Source organism: Schistocerca gregaria, chromosome 1 (genome assembly GCF_023897955.1).
Source record: "Schistocerca gregaria isolate iqSchGreg1 chromosome 1, iqSchGreg1.2, whole genome shotgun sequence".
NCBI lineage: Eukaryota > Metazoa > Arthropoda > Insecta > Orthoptera > Acrididae > Schistocerca > Schistocerca gregaria.
Window position 1 is genome coordinate 482,219,828 of NC_064920.1, and position 19,270 is coordinate 482,239,097.

A 19,270-nucleotide genomic window follows, 5' to 3' on the forward strand; every position below is an offset into this window, starting at 1 on the left:
TTTGTTTAGTGTGTTCATCTCTTGGTCTCCCTCTGCGATCTTTAACCTCCACGGTGCCCTTCAATACTAAACTGGTGATCCCTCAGAATATGTCCTACCAAGCGATCCCTTCTACTAGTCAAGCTGTGCCACAAATTTCTCTACTCTCCAGTTCTATTCAATACCTCCTCACTAGTTATGTTATCTACCCATCTAATCTTCAGCATTCTTTTGTAGCACCACATTTCGAAAGCTTCTATTCTCTTCTTGTCTAAATTATTTATCGTCAATGTTTCACTTCCATACATGGCTTCACTCAATACAAATACTTTCAGAAATGACTTCCTGACACTTAAATCTATACTCGATGTTAACAAATTTTCCTTCTACAGAAACGCTTTCCTTGCCATTGCCGGTCTACATTTTATATCCTCTCTGCTTCGACCATCATCAGTAATTTTGCGCCCCAAATAGCAAATCTCCTTTACTACTTTAAGTGTTTCATTGCCTAATCTAATTCCCTCAGCATCATCCGAGTTAACTCGACTACATTCCATTATCCTTGTTTTGCTTTTGTTGATGTTCGTATTATATCCTCCTTTAAAGACACTGTCCATTCCGTTCAGCTGCTCTTCCAAGTCCTTTATTGTCTCTGACAGAATTACAATGTCATCGGTGAACCTCATAGTTTTTATTTCTTCTGTATGGATTCAATTCCTACTCCAATTTTTTCTTTTGTTTCCTTTACTGCTTGCTCAATATACAGATAGGATAACATTGTTGATAGGCTACAACCCTGTCTCATTCACTTCCCAACCACTGCTTCCCTCTCATGCCCCTTGACTCTTATAACTGCCATCTGCTTTCTTTACAAATTGTAAATAGCTTTTCTCTCCCAGTAGTTTATCCCTGCCACCCTCAGAATTTGAAAGAGAGTATTCCAGTCAACATTGTCAAAAGCTTTCTCTAAGTCTACAAAAGCTAGAAACGTAGGTTTGCCTTTCCTTAATCTATTTTGTAAGATAAGTCGTAGGGTCAGTATTGCTTTATGTGTTCCAACATTTCTACGGAATCCAAACTGATCTTCCCCGAGGTCTGCTTCTTCCAGTTTATCCATTCGTGTGTAAAGAATTCGTGTTAGTATTTTGCAGCTATGGCTTATTAAACTGATAGTTTGGTAATTTTCACATCTGTCAACACCTGCTTTCTTTGGGGTTGGAATTATTATATTCTTCTTAAAGTCTGAGGGTATGTGGCATGTCTCATTCATCGTGCTCACTAGATGGTAGAGTTTTGTTAGACATGGCTCTCCCAAGGCTATCAGCAGTTCTAATGGAATGTTGTCTACTCCTGGGGCCTTGTTTCGACTTAGGTCTCTCAGTGCTCTGTCAAACTCTTCACGTAGTATCCTATATTCTATTTTATCTTCATCTACATTCTCTTCAATTTCTATAGTATTGTTCTCAAGAACAATGCCCTTTTATAGACCCTCTGTATACTCCTTCCACCTTTCTGCTTTCCCTTCTTTGCTTAGAACTGGGTTTCCATCTGAGCTCTTGATATTCATGCAAGTGGTTCTCTTTTCTCCATAGGTCTCTTTGATTTTCTGTAGGCAGTATCTACCTTACCCCTAGTGATATTCGCCTACACATCTTTACATTTGTCCTCTAGCCATCTCTGCTAAGCCATTTTGCACTTCCTGTCGATCTCATTTTTAAGACGTTTCTATTCCTTTTTGCCTGCTTCATTTACTGAATTATCTCTACATGTGCTGCCATTTTTCATCAGAAAGAAAAAAGCATTTCAGGTTCAGTCTCCACGTAATGCACAGACTGCAATAGCCACTTACAGTACTGGCGTAGATTAATTGTCTGTACACCAACACAAGAAAATGACGCTCCATAACGGAGTTGTGCAAATTGGTCACAAATTTATATTCATACAGCTATCGACGGGAAATGAAAACCTGTAAATGGATAAATTGTAATGAATGCATGTGTGACAATAAAACGCAATTACACCCCACAGTTGGTACGGATAGGAAAGAGGGGGCATATCGTCACCAGCGGATAAAGTCTTTGCGAATTTCATTCCGTGTAGTCAGTTGGGCAGAAACTATGTCTCGCAAACAGACCCTGAACAGTGAACGCAGATGTCAGCATTTGAGAGAGGACATGTAGATCGGCTGAAAGAAACTTGGTGGAGCAATCGGCGAATCTCTCGACATTTGAATAGGAGCGATGCCACTATTCGACGATGTTGGCAGTAATGGGTGAAACACGACCGAACACTGCGTCGACAAGGAAGCTATCGACCTAGAGAGGCGACAGAACGAGAGGACCGAGCAATCGTCAGAGTGGCACTCAGAGCTCCGGATTCATCATTACCGTCGATGTGACGTGCAGTTGTGCTTCAGGGACCGCAAGAACCATCAATAGATGGCTCACGGAAAGGGGACATAGTCCAAGCGCCCCTTCGTCGACTACCATTAGTCATTTTGCAGTGGTGTCTGCCACATTCGGCCTGGGATCTCACGGACTCGAGCAGAATTGTCTTTAGTGATGTGCCTCGTTTAGAACGGAGCGCCGGTGATGAACAAAGACGTGTCTGGAGATGACCTGAAGAGCGGTGAGGTACCACCCTATCGCCAGTCTGAAACCATAAGTAATGGTGTGGAGCACCATTTCTTTTCATAGCATGACCCTACTGGTTGTTATCCGCGGCACCGTCCCGCCACTGCGGTACGTCGACGATATTCTGCTCCTCGTTTTGTTCTTCTTCGTGGAAAGCCATACTGTGCTTACATTTCTGCAAAATAATGGCGTCCCTCACACGGCTAGAGTGTCTACTGCTTGTCTTCGGGCTTGCCAAATCGTGCATTGACCAGCAAGGTGGCCGGATGTCTCCCCAATTGAGAACGGTTGGAGCATTTTGGACAGAACCCTCCAACTAGCTCCGTATTTTCACGATATAACGTGCCATTAGCGAAAAATTTCGGACGATGTCCCTCAAGAGTACATCCAGCAACTCGCTCAATGAATGCCAAGGCAAATAACTCCTTACAAGAGTGCTAGATGTGGATCAAAGCGTTACTGACTTGGTTTTAGTGGGGTTAAAGTCAGCACGCCACTCGACACAAAGTCCGAGCAGCGGGATGGGGCATCTGTCGGCGATAGATGTTTCTTTACGGGGGTACTGATTCCTTGGCAATGTCACCGATAGCTCTTGCACTGTGCGTGAAACACCTCACATTTCTTCGATCTGGTGAATGTAAGTTACGGTTCCGAAAGGGGAGGTAAGAGGGAGGAAAGTGAGTGGGAATTAGACTCTCACGTAAATTATTAGTTAAATAACTGGTAACAGGTAGCTCGGTTTCTCGCGCTATGATCAACGACGACCACGTCAAAGGCACCACTGTTGGCTTTGCCGTGGACACCACTTCCGGCGCGGCCGATGCGCAGATACCGCGTTCGCCTACTTTTTGTTCGCCTCTATCGCGCGCTGGCGGTATTTGCGGCGGTTTTAATCTGGCTAATGAAATTCTTCAATTATGACCGCATTCCACGCGTTGGGCAGCCGCGCCGCCGCACCTGCCACGCCACACAGCAGCGGCCCCGCCCACGCGAGCACGCACGTCGCCCGCGGTCACGAATGTGTGTGTGTATGTGTGTGGGTGTGAAAGGGGAGGGGGACTGCTCGCTGCGGTCACGCCGTGGTCGGGGGTAGCCGCGGAATCGTGAGGCACCCGTCTGGTACCTAGAGGCGACAGCGAGAGAAGGGGCTCCCACCTACTGTACTCACTTAGCATGTACATGCAAATATGTACCTAAATACATGCACAGATTTATTTCGTTGTGCATCGTATGTCTACGTATCACTTGTACAAACATTGTTATGATGACTTAAGAAGAGCGACCCATGTACCGGTTACTTGTTGGCCTGGGAATTTTTGTTGTTGGATCAAAAAATATTGAGGATTGTTTTTATGGATTTGTTTTCCGAGTCCTCCGGAAAGAAAACTTCCCTGGCGTAGCCTGCAAAAAATAAAAAAATAAAAAATAAAAATAAACAATAAGTCGGGAGGGGGCGTTGGATGTAAAGAGTAAGACTATCGGTAGTGGCACGACATAGTGAAATGATAGAGCAACAGTAAGCAGTTGATCGATTTAATAGTGGAGGAAGGGGTTAACTACACGCGGAACCAGTAGACGTACCGTTGTTGCATTCTAAGATAATACGATACTAAGCAGTTTGCTCCGATTAAGTTAAACGATTGCGGATCCAGAAAATAACTGATACAAAAGGAACATGTCACTCTGGACTGAAAATCTCACTCCGTGAACTTTCCGCTAGCAACTGCCACAGCGGATTGGCCGAGGGCCTATTTTTTTTAGAGGAAATTGTTGCAAGTATCTGTGGCACACTTGTAACGCCAGTGGCACAGCGACCACGAAGGTCACTGTACTCTGTTTTGTCAGTGTGTGTTAAAAGTCTCAAAATTCTTTAACGGACGTCCCAATGGATCATATGGACATTGTACTAATAATAACTGAACTGGAGAAACATCCCTATTTCTACAAGACAGAGCATTCACATTATAAAGATCGTCTATTCAAGATAGAATGTCACTGCAAGTTATTCTCCTGCGCCAAGACGATTCCATAACTTTGTTTCTTTCTTTTGTAATTTAGCTTTAATATTCAACATCATTAAGTCGATATGGCGGGCAACAGTACGCTTAAACCACGCGTCAGCGCCCCACCACGAGTCCCGACCTCTCCAGGGCTCTTCGTCTTCATTGCCTAACTCCAGGGACACCACTAGAGGACGTCGTCTTCTCACTACCCCTCGACCTCCCCTCAAGATATCTGAATATCTGCATGAAAATACATCGCTATAGGACGAAGCAACCTGTCTAAACTGCTAACATTTGATTGTATTAGTACATGGTGACCCACGTAAAACAGGTACGCCTCATGTATCAGTCACTCGATTCTAGTCAAACTGCTTCTGAAGTGGCAGCCCTGTCCAGAAAGTTGACTATATTACATTTTATCGTAAAGTTGAGTTCAGGTGGGTGTTCGTGCGTCAGTTACTGTGAGAAGCTCGTGTTGTTGGACTGTTACAGAATCAACACTATTGGACTTAACATCTGCGGTCATCAGTCCCCTAGAACTGAGAACTACTTAAACCTATCTAACCTACGAACATCACACACATCCATGCCCGAGGCAGGATTCGAACCTGCCACCGTAGCCGCATCTCGTGGTCGTGCGGTAGCGTTCTTGCTTCCCACGCCCTGGTTCCCGGGTTCGATTCCCCGCGGGTCAGGGAATTTCTCTGCCTCATGATGGCTGGGTGTTGTGTGATGTCCTTAGGTTGGTTAGGTTTAAGTAGTTCTAAGTTATAGGGGACTGATGACCTAATCCCATAGTGCTCAGAGCCATTTGGACCATTTTGCCACCGTAGCGGTGTTACAGAAATGCATTAGAACAGCGAACTCATATCGTAGAGTCTTGCATAAAGACAGCTCTATCGAGGAATGAAGTAGGTAAGAAACGCACCGGTTCCCGTCAGATCACCGAAGTTAAGCTCTGTCGGGCTGGGCTAGCAGTTGGATGGGTTCAAATGGCTCTGAGCACCATGGGACTTAACTTCTGAGGTCATCAGTCCCCTAGAACTTGGAACTACTTAAACCTAACTAACCTAAGGACATCACACACACCCATGCCCGAGGCAGGATTCGAACCTGCGACCGTAGTGGTCGCGCGGGTCCAGACTGTAGCGGCTAGAACCGCTCGGCCACCTCGGCCGTCCTAGCACTTGGATGGGTGACCATCCGGCATGCCGAGCGCTATTGGCAAGCGGGATGCACTCAACCCTTGTGAGGCAAACTGGAGAACTACTTGACTGAGAAGTAGCGGCTCCGGTCTCGTAAACTGACAAAACGGCCAGGAGACCGGTGTGCTGACCACATGACCCTCCGTATCCGCATCCAGTGGCACCTGTAGGCTCAGAATGACACGGCGGACGGTATGACAGTGGGCATTCATGGCGAGATCGGGTGGAGCTTTAGGTAAGAAACTCCCCACGAACGGAACCATTCAAGATCTGTACAAGAAATATAGGCCTGCAGAATCCGTTTAAAACTTAAAACTTGCGGAGGAATAGGCAACCAACATTGACAACCTCTGAAAATGAAGACCGAATGAGCGTGGACATTACGAGAAGTCTCCATTAGTCGGTAAGGAGGTTATCGCAGCAGACTGGTGTATCATGTATATCATGCACTAAAAGATGTGAAATTAAGAGCCTCTGTGTGAGTGCTTTTTCCAAAGCTGTTTCACAGAGGAAGACCGCACTGCAGTTCCTTCTCTAAATCCTCGCACAAATGAAAAATGGCTGACATCGAAATAAGTGCCCAAGGAATAGAAAGGCAACTGAAATCACTCAACAGAGGAAAGTCCACTGGACCTGACGGAATACCAGTTCGAATCTACACAGAGTACGCGAAAGAACTTGCCCCCCTTCTAACAGACGTGTACCGAAAGTCTCTAGTGGAACGGAAGGTTCCAAATGATTGGAAAAGAGCACAGGTAGTCGCAGTCTTCAAAAAGGGTCGTCGAGCAGATGCGCAAAACTATAGACCTATATCTCTGACGTCGATCTGTTGTAGAATTTTAGAAGATGTTTTTTGCTCGCGTATCATGTCGTTTTTGGAAACCCAGAATCTACTCTGTAGGAATCAACATGGATTCCGAAAACAGCGTTCGTGTGAGACCCAATTCGATTTATTTGTCCATGAGACCCAGAAAATATTAGTTACAGGCTCCCAGGTAGATGCTATTTTCCTTGCCTTCCGGAAGGCGTCCGATACAGTTCCGCACTGTCGCCTGAAAAACAAAGTAAGAGCCTACGGAATATCAGACCAGCTGTGTGGCTGGATTGAAGAGTTTTTAGCAAACAGAACACAGCATGTTGTTATCAATGGAGAGACGTCTACAGACGTTAAAGTAACCTCTGGCGTGCCACAGGGGAGTGTTATGGGACCATTGCTTTTCACAATATATATAAATGACCTAGTAGATAATGTCGGAAGTTCCATGCGGCTTTTCGCGGATGATGCTGTAGTATACAGAGTAGTTGCAGCATTAGAAAATTGTAGTGAAGTGCAGGAAGATCTGCAGCGGATAGGCAGTTGGTGTAGTGAGTTGCAACTGACCCTTAAGATAGACAAATGTAATGTATTGCGAATATATAGAAAGAAGGATCCTTTATTGTATTATTATATGATAGCGGAACAAACACTGGTAGCAGTTACTTCTGTAAAATATCTGGGAGTATGTGTGCGGAACGATTTGAAGTGGAATGATCATATAAAATTAATTGTTGGTAAGGCGGGTACCAGCTTGAGATTCAATGGGAGAGTCTTTAGAAAATGTAGTCCATCAACAAAGGAGGTGGCTTACAAAACACTCGTTCGATCTATACTTGAGTATTGCTCATCAGTGTGGGATCCGTACCAGATCGGGTTGACGGAGGAGATAGAGAAGATCCAAAGAAGAGAGCCCGTTTCGTCACAGGGTTATTTGGTAACCGTGATAGCGTTACGGAGATGTTTAGCAAACTCAAGTGGCAGACTCTGCAAGAGAGGCGCTCTGCATCGCGGTGTAGCTTGCTCGCCAGGTTTCGAGAGGGTGCGTTTCTGGATGAGGTACCGAATATACTGCTTTCCCCTACTTATACCTCCCGTGGAGATCACGAATGTTAAATTGAGAGATTCGAGCGCGTACGGAGGCTTTCAGACAGTCGTTCTTCCCGCGAACCATACGTGACTGGAACAGTAAAGGGAGGTAATGACAGTGGCACGTAAAGTGCCCTCCGCGCCACACCGTTGGGTGGCTTGCGGAGTACGAATGTAGATGTAGATGTAGGTGGTGCAAGAGTTGAAATTTGAGGATCAGGAAGAAAGGTTTGGTATACCTTGTACATTGTGACGTGGAGTACTAAACGAAATGAAATTTAAAATCCAATCATGTGAGTGTGGTGCAAGATTCGAAATTTTAAGATCATGGGAAAAAAATAGTTCGTACTGTAACTGGCTGTTAACATCAATGTAGCAGTTACTTGGACTCCTTGCTTTACTTTATGTCAGATGAGGTCTATATTCCTTTGCCATGTTAAGTAATCTCCCAGTATTTTAGATACTGGTTGCAGGAAAACCCACATGTTCTACATGACAAAACTCTCCACTCAGAGTATATAGGTGTTTGGTGTTGGCATGTGCATTATTGGCCCCAATTTTTCAGTTACACCTGAAATAGTGCCTCATCCTACGCACAGTTAACTGATTCAGAGAAGACCTATGCAGTATTCCAACAAGATGGAGGAACTGCTCACACATCCAACCAAAGTATGACCCACATCACCAACGAGTTCCCTGAAGACAGACTTGCCAGTAGGCGCCTCTGGGCCCCAAGGTACCCAGGACTTAATATAGTGTGATTTTTATTTATGGATCACACTTAAAAGCAAAGTGTATGCTGACAATCCTCGCACAATAGACAATCTTAATCAGAATACTACTAGTGAAATTAACAACATTACGTCTGCAGAATCAGTGAATGTTGCTGCTAACGTAATCACACGAAGTGAGTGATGCCTGGATGCCCTTGACCACCACTTGCAGCATCTCTCACATAAAGGTAGCTACATGTTCCTTAACGTCACTGTTAGCTATTCTTTTTTAGTTAGTTCATTGTTGATTGAATCTCGGGCGTCAGACGTACCTATTTTATGTGAGACAGCCTGTGTCTTATAACCGCTAGTAAAGGAACCAGTTTGTATGAAGGACAATTCAGTTATTGATCTTTCACATCACCACTGAATGACTGATAGCATTCATGTTATATATTTCACTTGTTTCAACTAGCACATATTCTAAATAAGTGTGTTAGTGTTTTATTCATTTCGAAGATCTCTGGTATGTTAAGCTACCACCTAAAATACAAACACAACAGAAATATCCTAAAGACATGATTATTATGGTAAGAATCAAAGAATTTCTCTAGATAATCTCTGAACTTCTTGTGTAACAATGCGTACGTTCCTTCACTTTTGCGTTTCGTAACCTCTAGCGACCAGGAACGCTACTGCCGCTAAATATTTAAGTTTGGAATGAAAGTTCGTCTTGTGGCGGTGTGTCCCGTATGCTGGTTGCAACACGACTGCAAAAGCCACTGATTTTTATCGCAAGTGTAACACCCAGTTTTTATTTCAGCCCGACTCCAACCGCCGCGATATCGCGAATATGATGCTTTCAAGTGAGGAGCACATCTACCACTATTTCAGCCGCAAATATTATCCAACGCAGAAAATTGCCTGGTGTGGCAATGGTCTAAGTACCATCCGTTGGCGGGCTGCACTGTTACTTGAACAGTTGTCAATGCCACCACGAACTTTTGCGAGGGGACTTTCACAGTATTGTGGCAGGTCGAGTAACCATTACTGAATGCTGCACTACACTTAAAGGTGACACAGATGCATGACAAGAGTTTTCAACATAGTGATCAGCTCTCTCTAAACAATGGTCGAAACGTTTTACCAATCGTTCAATTCCTTGAAAATAGAATTCCGTTCCTTGGTCTCGGAACCATTCTAGAACCTCTTTCTGGACTTGGTCACTGTTGGAAAATATGCGACTACTGCAATTTTTCCAGCTCATGGACACTCTCGCCTAATCAGCATCACCCACCTCTATTCTACCTCGATCGAACTGTTGGCACCATTTCACGACTGGAAGCGATATCTCATGTGGTCCATTTACTGCCAGAATTTCGCTGTGAATCTGCGTGCAGTTTAGACGTTTTCCCCGCCAGAATCTTACTGTCTCGCATGCTTCAGCTGTCGAGTATCTTTCCAGTTACCATGTCATTTCACTCGCATGCTGTGAAGCACTTGTTAACCGTACCACAAAGGAACCCTCTCTGGAGGGAAGCCAGAACACGTAGTCTCTGCCGACAACGAGCCACTCCTGTTGCGCAATAGTTTTAGCGTGCGACGAAACGCTTTACTTATTTTCAAAGTCCCCTCTTATGACGTAATAGTTTCCCTTGGAAAATAAATGGTGGACTTCAGTATGAAATTAGAATTAAATTTAACTGATAATACGCACTCAGGCAAAACAAAAAACCGGCCCACAACAAAGAAGTTATGGAAACTGGTCACAAATTAATATTCATACAACTATCAACGGAAGAGTTGTAGAATTTTGGAACACGTATTATGTTCGAGTATAATGATTTTTCTGGAGACTAGAAATCTACTCTGTAGGAATCAGCATGGGTTTCGGAAAAGACGATCGTGTGAAACCTAGCTCGCGCTATTCGCCCACGAGACTCAGAGGAGCGTAGACACGGGTTCCCAGGTAGATGCCGTGTTTCTTGACTTCCGCAAGGCGCTTGAAACAGTTCCCCACAGTCGTTTAATGAACAAAGTAAGAGCATATGAACTATCAGACCAATTGTGTGATTGGATTAAAGAGTTCCTAGATAACAGAACGCAGCATGTCATTCTCGATGGAGAGAAGTCTTCCGAAGTATGAGTGATTTCAGGTGCGCCGCAGGGGAGGGTCGTAGGACCGTTGCTATTCACAGTATATACAAATGATCTAGTGGATAACATCGGAAGTTCACTGAGGCTTTTTGCGGATGATACTGTAGTATATGGAGAGGTTGTAACAATGGAAAATTGTACTGAAATGCAGGAGGATCTGCAACGAATTGAGGCATGGTGCAGGGAATGGCAATTGAATCTCAATGTAGACAAGTATAATGTGTTGCGAATACATAGAAAGAAAGATCCTTTATCACTTAGCTACAATATAGTATTGCAGCAACTTGAAACAGTTAACTGCCGGCCGTTGTGGCCGAGAGGTTCTAGGCGCTTCAGTCTGGAACCGCGTGACCGCTACGGTCGCAGGTTCGAATCCTGCCTCGAGCATGGATGTGTGGATGTGTGTGATGTCCTTAGGTCAATTAGGTTTAAGTAGACCTAAGTTATAGGGGACTGATGACCTGAGTTGTTAAGTCCCATAGTACTCAGAGCCATTTGAACCACTTTTGAAGCAGTTAATTCCATAAATTATCTGGGAGTAGGCATTAGGAGTGATTTAAACTGGAATGACCATATAAAATTAATCGTCGAAAAAAAAGATCTGCCTCGCGGGATTTGCCGAGGGGTGTAGGGCACTGCAGTCATGGACTGTGCGGCTGGTCCCGGCGGAGGTTCGAGACCTCCCTCGGGCATGGGTGTGTGTGTTTGCCCTTAGGTTAAGTAGTGTTTACGCTTAGGGACTGATGACCTTAGCAGTTAAGTCCCATAAAATGTTACACACATTTGAACACACAAAGCAGATGCTACACTGAGATTCATTGGAAGAATCCTAAGGAAATGCAGTCCGAAAACAAAGGAAGTAGGTTACAGTACACTTGTTCGCCCACTGCTTGAATACGGCTCACCAGTGTGGGATCCTTACCACATAGGGTTGATAGAAGAGAGAGAGAAGATCCAACGGAGAGCAGCGCGCTTCGTTAGAGGATTATTTAGTAATAGCGAAAGCGTTACGGAGATGATAGATAAACCCCGGTGGAAGACTCTGCAAGAGAGACGCTCAGTAGCTCGATACGGGCTTTTGTTGAAGTTTCGAGAGCATACCTTCACCGAGGAGTCAAACAGTATATTGTTCCCTCCTACGTACATCTCGCGAAGAGACCATAAGGATAAAATCAGAGAGATTAGAGCCCACACAGAGGCATATCGACAATCTTTCTTTCCACGAACAATACGAGACTGGAATAGAAGGGAGAACGGATAGGGGTACTCAAGGTACCCTCCGCCACTCATCGTCAGGTGGCTTGCGGAGTATGGATGTAAATGTAGATGTAGATGTAGAAGATGCAAAAATATGAACTTTGACGGCCGATGGATGAATGTGTGACGCTGCGGCGCAGTTTCATCGCGGAATTGACAAGGATAGTAAACGGGGGACTTGTCAATACTAGAGCATAAAGGCTTGCGACTTTTATTCAGTGTACTCATTTTGACAGAAATGCTCCACAGACAGGCAGACAAGCAGATATCAGCATTTGAGAGAGGACATGTAGGAGGGCTCAAAGAACCCAGTTGCAGTAATCGGCAGTTCGCTCGACAGTTGAACACTTGTTACGTCACAATTCGTCGATTTTGACAGGAATTTGTGAACCATGGTCGAACACAGCGCCAAGAAGGAAGCGGTCGACCTACAGAAGCGACCGAAGGAAAGGACAGAGCAATCATCAGAGAGGCATTCAGAGCCTTGTATTCCTCATTATTATCGATGCGACGTGCAGTTGAACCTTCAGTGATCACAGGGACATTAATAGGTGGCTCACGAAAAAGAGACTCAGCTTACGACGCCCATTTCGCCGACTACCATTGACCACTGCACAGCAATAAGCCCATTTGCAGCGGTGACGAATACATTTGACCTTGGATCTCATTCAGTGGAGTAGGATTATCCTCAATGATGAGTCCCGCTTCAATGTCTAGCGAAGACATATCTGGTTCAAATGGTTGAAATGGCTCTAAGCACTATGGGACTTAACATCTGTGGTCATCAGTCCCCTAGACTTAGAAGTACTTAAACGTAACTAACCTAAGGACAACTCACACTTCCATGGCCGAGGCAGGATTCGAACCTGCGACCGTAGCAGCAGCGCGGTTCGGAGAGACGCGCCTACAACCGCTCGGCCACAGCAGCCGCCGACATATCTGGAGACACCTCGTACAGCCGTAGGCTACCAACCTGGCTGTCGCCCGCGAAACAGCCTGACAACCTGGACTGGTGGTCTGGAATATCATTTCTTTTCACAGCAGTACCCGTTTGATGTCATCTGCGGAACCTTACAGCAAAGCGGTACTTCGACGATATTCTACGCCCCATTTTGTTGCCCTTCGTGGCAAACCATCCTGGGCTTACATTTCAGTAAGATATTGCCCACCCACAGACGGCGGGAGTTTCCGCCGTTTGTCTTCGTGCTTGCCTAGCCCCATATTGTCCTGCAAGATTGTCAGATCTCTACCCAGCTGGGAGCGTTCGGAGCATTATGTGAAGCCCTCCAAAGAGCTCGGGATCTTGACGATTTAAAGCGCAGATTGTACAGAATTTGTCAAGAAATCTCTCAGAAAGGTATCCAACGACTCTATCAATCAGTGCCAAGCCGAGTAACTGCTTGCATAAGGGCCAGATGGGAACCAGCACGTTATTGACTTGTTCAATTCGTAAAGCTCTTCTCGGGAATAAATCATCCAGTTATTCTGAAACTGTGATCATATGTTTGTAAATGTACGTAATATATACTGATTTCTGTCCCATTCGGACAACTCCCTCGTGGTGCGTCGATGGCTTAAGAGTGTATGAGCATATTTGAGTTGTTAAGAATCAACCAAATTTAGCAGTTACATATCTTCCTGTAGATTGCATCGAATTCGCACAGACATTGCAGTTAGCGACACGTCGGTTAAATGTAGTCAGCGTGGCAGTCCACAAGCAGCGGCCAGTTTATAATGCGGAGGCAGGCTGATGACCCCGCCTGCAGCTGCTGGCAGAGCCCCGACGGCGGCCATAAGCATGCAGAGCGACGTGTAAACGCGGCCACGTGTGTCGCTGGGCAGCAGTGCAGTGGCGAGTCGGCCGAGGGAAACGGCGTGGCGGCGTGGCGGACGCCGCGGCTGCGTGACCGGCATGCGGCCGTCGTCGCTGCCGGCCCGCTGCGCAGGTAGCCGGGCGCGCCACCACAGCAGGTGGCGACCAGGCGCCCAGCGCGTGGACGGCTCTGCCACGAAGCACGGGCAAATGGCGGAAAGAATGCTCTGCGGTAAACGTCAAAACATAGGCAAAACTGCGGCAGGGGGAGAAACTGACGTAATACAAACCACGCCGTGTCACGTACTAGGTATCAGTCATCCAGCAGTTGTGGCGAACATGCACTGTCTCAGAAAGGGCAGCGGGGCTTCCAGAAGGGGAGGAGGGAGCCAAATGAAACTTAATGGTGGCAGAAGGTGTGTGATGTTCTTTCAGTGATTACGATATCAAATCAAGCTTTCAAAAATTTGCCAGTAAGAGTGCACTAATTAATGTGACGCTGGACTCCATCTGGCCTAGAGGCACGCACCGATTCGATTGCGTAGGGTGTCATAAGACCATTGTATTCTCTCCTGAGGCAAACTGGCGCCCAACTATTGTAACTGATCCTACGATGGAGCTGAAGTCTGAATTGGAGCCACAACATCTGAGAATCTCCCTGGCCTTGGGAATACCTCGGCCTCAGGCAGACTGTTCATATCTGCATCTACATCCATACTCCGCAAGCCACCTGACGGTGTGTGGCGGGGGGTACGTTGCGTACCTCTTTCGGTTCTCCCTTCTATTCCAGTCTCGTATTATTCTTGGAAAGAAATATTTTCGGTAGTCCTCTGTGTGGGCTCTAATGTCTCTGATTTTATCCCCATGTTCTCTTCGGGAGATACACACTCCTGGAAATTGAAATAAGAACACCGTGAATTCATTGTCCCAGGAAGGGGAAACTTTATTGACACATTCCGGGGGTCAGATACATCACATGACCAGACTGACAGAACCACAGGCACATAGACACAGGCAACAGAGCAGGCACAATGTCGGCACTAGTACAGTGTATATCCACCTTTCGCAGCAATGCAGGCTGCTATTCTCCCATGGAGACCATCGTAGAGATGCTGGGTGTAGTCCTGTGGAACGGCTTGCCATGCCATTTCCACCTGGCGCCTCAGTTGGACCAGCGTTCGTGCTGGACGTGCAGACCGCGTGAGACGACGCTTCATCCAGTCCCAAACATGCTCAGTGGGGGACAGATCCGGAGATCTTGCTGGCCAGGGTAGTTGACTTACACCTTCTAGAGCACGTTGGGTGGCTCGGGATACATGCGGACGTGCATTGTCCTGTTGGAACAGCAAGTTCCCTTGCCGGTCTAGGAATGGTAGAACGATGGGTTCGATGACGGTTTGGATGTACCGTTCACTATTCAGTGTCCCCTCGACGGTCACCAGAGGTGTACGGCCAGTGTAGGAGATCGCTCCCCACACCATTATGCCGGGTGTTGGCCCTGTGTGCCTCGGTCGTATGCAGTCCTGATTGTGGCGCTCACCTGCACGGCGCCAAACACGCATACGACCATCAATGGCACCAAGGCAAAAGCGACTCTCATCGCTGAAGAAGACACGTCTCCATTCGTCCCTCCATTCACACCTGTCGCGACACCACTGGAGGCGGGCTGCACGATGTTGGGGCGTGAGCGGAAGACGGCCTAACGGTGTGCGGGACCGTAGCCCAGCTTCATGGTGCCGGTTGCGAATGGTCCTCGCCGATACCCCAGGAGCAACAGTGTCCCTAATTTGCTGGGAAGTGGCGGTGCGGTCCCCTACGGCACTGCGTAGGATCCTACGGTCTTGGCGTGCATCCGTGCGTCGCTGCGGTCCGGTCCCAGGTCGACGGGCTCGTGCACCCTCCGCCGACCACTGGCGACAACATCGATGTACTGTGGAGACCTCACGCCCCACATGTTGAACAATTCGGCGGTACGTCCACCCGGCCTCCCGCATGCCCACTATACGCCGTCGCTCAAAGTCCGTCAACTGCACATACGGTTCACGTCCACGCTGTCGCGGCATGCTACCAGTGTTAAAGACTGCGATGGAGCTCCGTATGCCACGACAAACTGGCTGACACTGACGGCGGCGGTGCACAAATTCTGCGCAGCTAGCGCCATTCGACGGCCAACACCGCGGTTCCTGGTGTGTCCGCTGTGCCGTGCGTGTGATCATTGCTTGTACTGCCCTCTCGCAGTGTCCGGAGCAAGTATGGTGGGTCTGACACACCGGTGTCAATGTGTTCTTTTTTCCATGTCCAGGAGTGTACGTAGGAGGGAGTAATATACTCTTAGACTCCTCGGTGTAGGTACGTTCTCGAAATTTCGACAAAAGCCCGTACCGAGCCACTGAGCGTCTCTCTTGCAGAGTCTTCCACTGGAGTTTATCTATCAGCTCCGTAATGCTTTCGCGATTACTAAATGATCCTGTAACGAAGTGCGCTGCTCTCCGTTGGATTTCTCTATCTCTGTACGGATCCCACTCTGGTGAGCAGTATTCAAGCAGTGGGCGAACAAGTGTACTGTAACCTACTTCCTTTGTTTCCGGACTGCATTTCTTTAGGATTCTTCCAATGAATCTCAGTCTGGCATCTGTCTTACCGACTATCAAATTTATATGATCATTCCATTTTAAATTTCTTCTAACGCTTACTCCCAGATAATTTATGGAATTAACTGCTTCCAGTTGCTGATCTACTATATAGTAGCTAATGATAAGGGATGTGTGCCACCTGTGGACGACCAATGTTCTGCAGAATAATGGCACAACCGTAATGAGAGGCAACACGTAAAAGTGCAAAATATCTGTGATGTACAGCTGTGCTGTCAGAGCTCTCTTTATCACTGCCATATATGACCTGAATATATACCAAATGGCTCGCGACCCCATAACATAGGAGTAACACCGCTGTACCTTTTCAAAACATTGCAAGAAAATAACCTCTCTCCAGGTCGACGCCATATCCGCCGACTGTTATCAGCTGGGATAGTGCAGTGGCGGCATTCTTCTCTAAATACAATGCGACGCCATTCGTCACTAGTCCATGTTTTCCCGGTCATGGCAGCACTCCCATAGCAGCCGTTTGTGTCACACACGCCACGGAAAGTCCCTACACCGGCTGCTGCTATTCTCTGACCATTGGTATGGAATGACAGAGAGTCCATTACTTGTTGTCGCATGGCAGGTAAACACGGGAACAGGTTACGATACGATTGGTGCACAATAAGGCGATCTTCTGTTTTATTTCTCAGACCTGGTCGCCCAGCACCTTCACAAGAAACATGCCTTTCCTCACATTTCCATTCAGTCCAATACCCGGCCACTCTTACATCGGAATGCCCCACAATTCTGGATACTGAACGATTCGACCAGCTGGCCAAATGGAGAGGCCTCTTGCAAACTTTGTCAGGTGCTGATGCATTCTGGTGGCCGATCTACCTATCACCGAGAACTGCTGGTCTATTCCTTTACATACCCAACAATGTGTGTATGCATATGAGCTGCTTTATTATCCGACTACGCGTTCTGAATTTCCTTATCACCCAGCGTGTATATACTGGGGTACCAAAAGTCGTGGGATATCTCCTACTATCCCGTTGGACCTCCTTTTCCCTGGCGTAATGTACCAACACAACGCTTCAATCACTCAACAAGACGTTGGAACTCCTTGCAGAAATAGGGGCCGTGATGACACTATAGCCGTACATATCTTGGAAAGTGTCGCCAGTGCAGGATTCTGTGCACGAACAGATCTCCCCATTATGTCCCATAAACGTTCGTTGACATTCATGTCGGTCGATCTGGGTGAGCAAATCATTCGCTCGAACTGTCCAGAATGTTCTTAAAACCAATCACGAGCAATTGTGGCCCGGTGACATGGCGTATTGTCATTAGAACATCAAATCCATGAATGGCTACAATTAGTCTCAAAGTAGTGGAACATAAATATTTCCTGGTCAATGGTTTGTCCAGTTAAGGAGCCAACATCAGCTTGCAGAGTATCTTGTTAATAACTTGGGTGCAAGCTCCTTAGGGTCTACGCCACACTCGTACCCTCTCAACAGCTCTTGTCAACTAAAATCTGGACTCATCTGCCCAGGGCATGGGTTTCCAGTCGTCTAGTATCCAACCGACATAGTCACGAACTCAGAAGAGATGCTGCAGGTGATGCCATACCGTTAGCAAAGGCTCTAGCGTCGGTCGCCTGTTGCCATAGCCCAGTGATGCCAGATTTCGCCGCACTGTCCTAACGGATACGTTCGTCGTGCGACCCACATTGATGTCTGCGGTTGTTTCACTTATTGTTGAATGTTTGTTAGCACAGACAACTCTACGCAAAAGCTGCTGCTCTCAGTCGTTAAGTGAAGACCGTCGGTCACTGCGTTGTCAGTCGTGAGAAGTAATGCATGAAATTTGGTATTCTCGGCACACGTTTGACACTGTAGATCTCGGAATATAAAATTCACTAACGATTTCCGAAATGGAATGTCCCATGCATCTAGCTCCAACTACCATACCGCGTTCAAAGGCTGTTAATTCCTGTCGTCTGGCCACAATTAAGTCAGAAACATTTTCACATGAGTCACGTGAGTACAAATGACAGCTCCGCCATGCTCTGCCCTTTTATACCTTGCGTACGGGATACAACTGCATCTGTAAATGTGTATATCGCTATCCCATGACTTTCAATGTATATACATTGAAGTAATGGAAACAAAATCAAACACCCTTACCTTGTGAATGTGCAGGAATCATCACTGATTTAGAAAGCTTCACTCTTACGGAAGTCAGTTTGCACTGTTTTCACACGATGCTCTGCGAACAATGGATGAAGGGCAACAGATGGACTACGCATGCCTAAATTTCCAGAACGCGTTCGACGCTGTGCCTTGCTGCAGAATGTTAACGGAGGTCCGAGCATAAATAATAGGTTCACAGATAAATGTGTGGTTCAGAGACCTCTAAAGTAATAGAAACCATTACGTTGTCCTGTGCGGCAAGATAATGATATTGTTAGGAGTGCCCTATGGGAGTTGTATGTAACCACTCATATTCCGTATATACTTAAATGACGGATAGGTTGAACAGCAACCTACGACTTTTTACTGATGCTGTTGTAGTATACAGCACAGCGTCGTCTTTGAGTGACTGTATGAGGACACAGGATGACTAGCATAGAATTTATATATGGTTTAATGAATGTTAGGTTGCTCCAAATGTGGAGAAATGTAAGTTAATCTATCTGAGAAGAAAAAAGAAAAATTCCATTATATTCAAGTACAGCATTAGTTACTTGAACCAGTCACGCCCATGCATTTCATGGCGTTGCCAAGCGAAATGAAATTGAACGGGCTCGTAATGTGGGTAGCGGGCAAGGCCTACAAGGCGAAGAAGCTGCATCCGCTACCGCCGTCGACGGGTTTCAATTACACAGGTCACGAGTTCGCTATGCTACTGAATTACGACATCGTCGGTGTAGGCAAATGATGAGATAAATCTTATTTATGAGTTATTATTGGTAGAACAATTCTGTATTTGAGGCGGAATAACAACTAAACGCCACGCA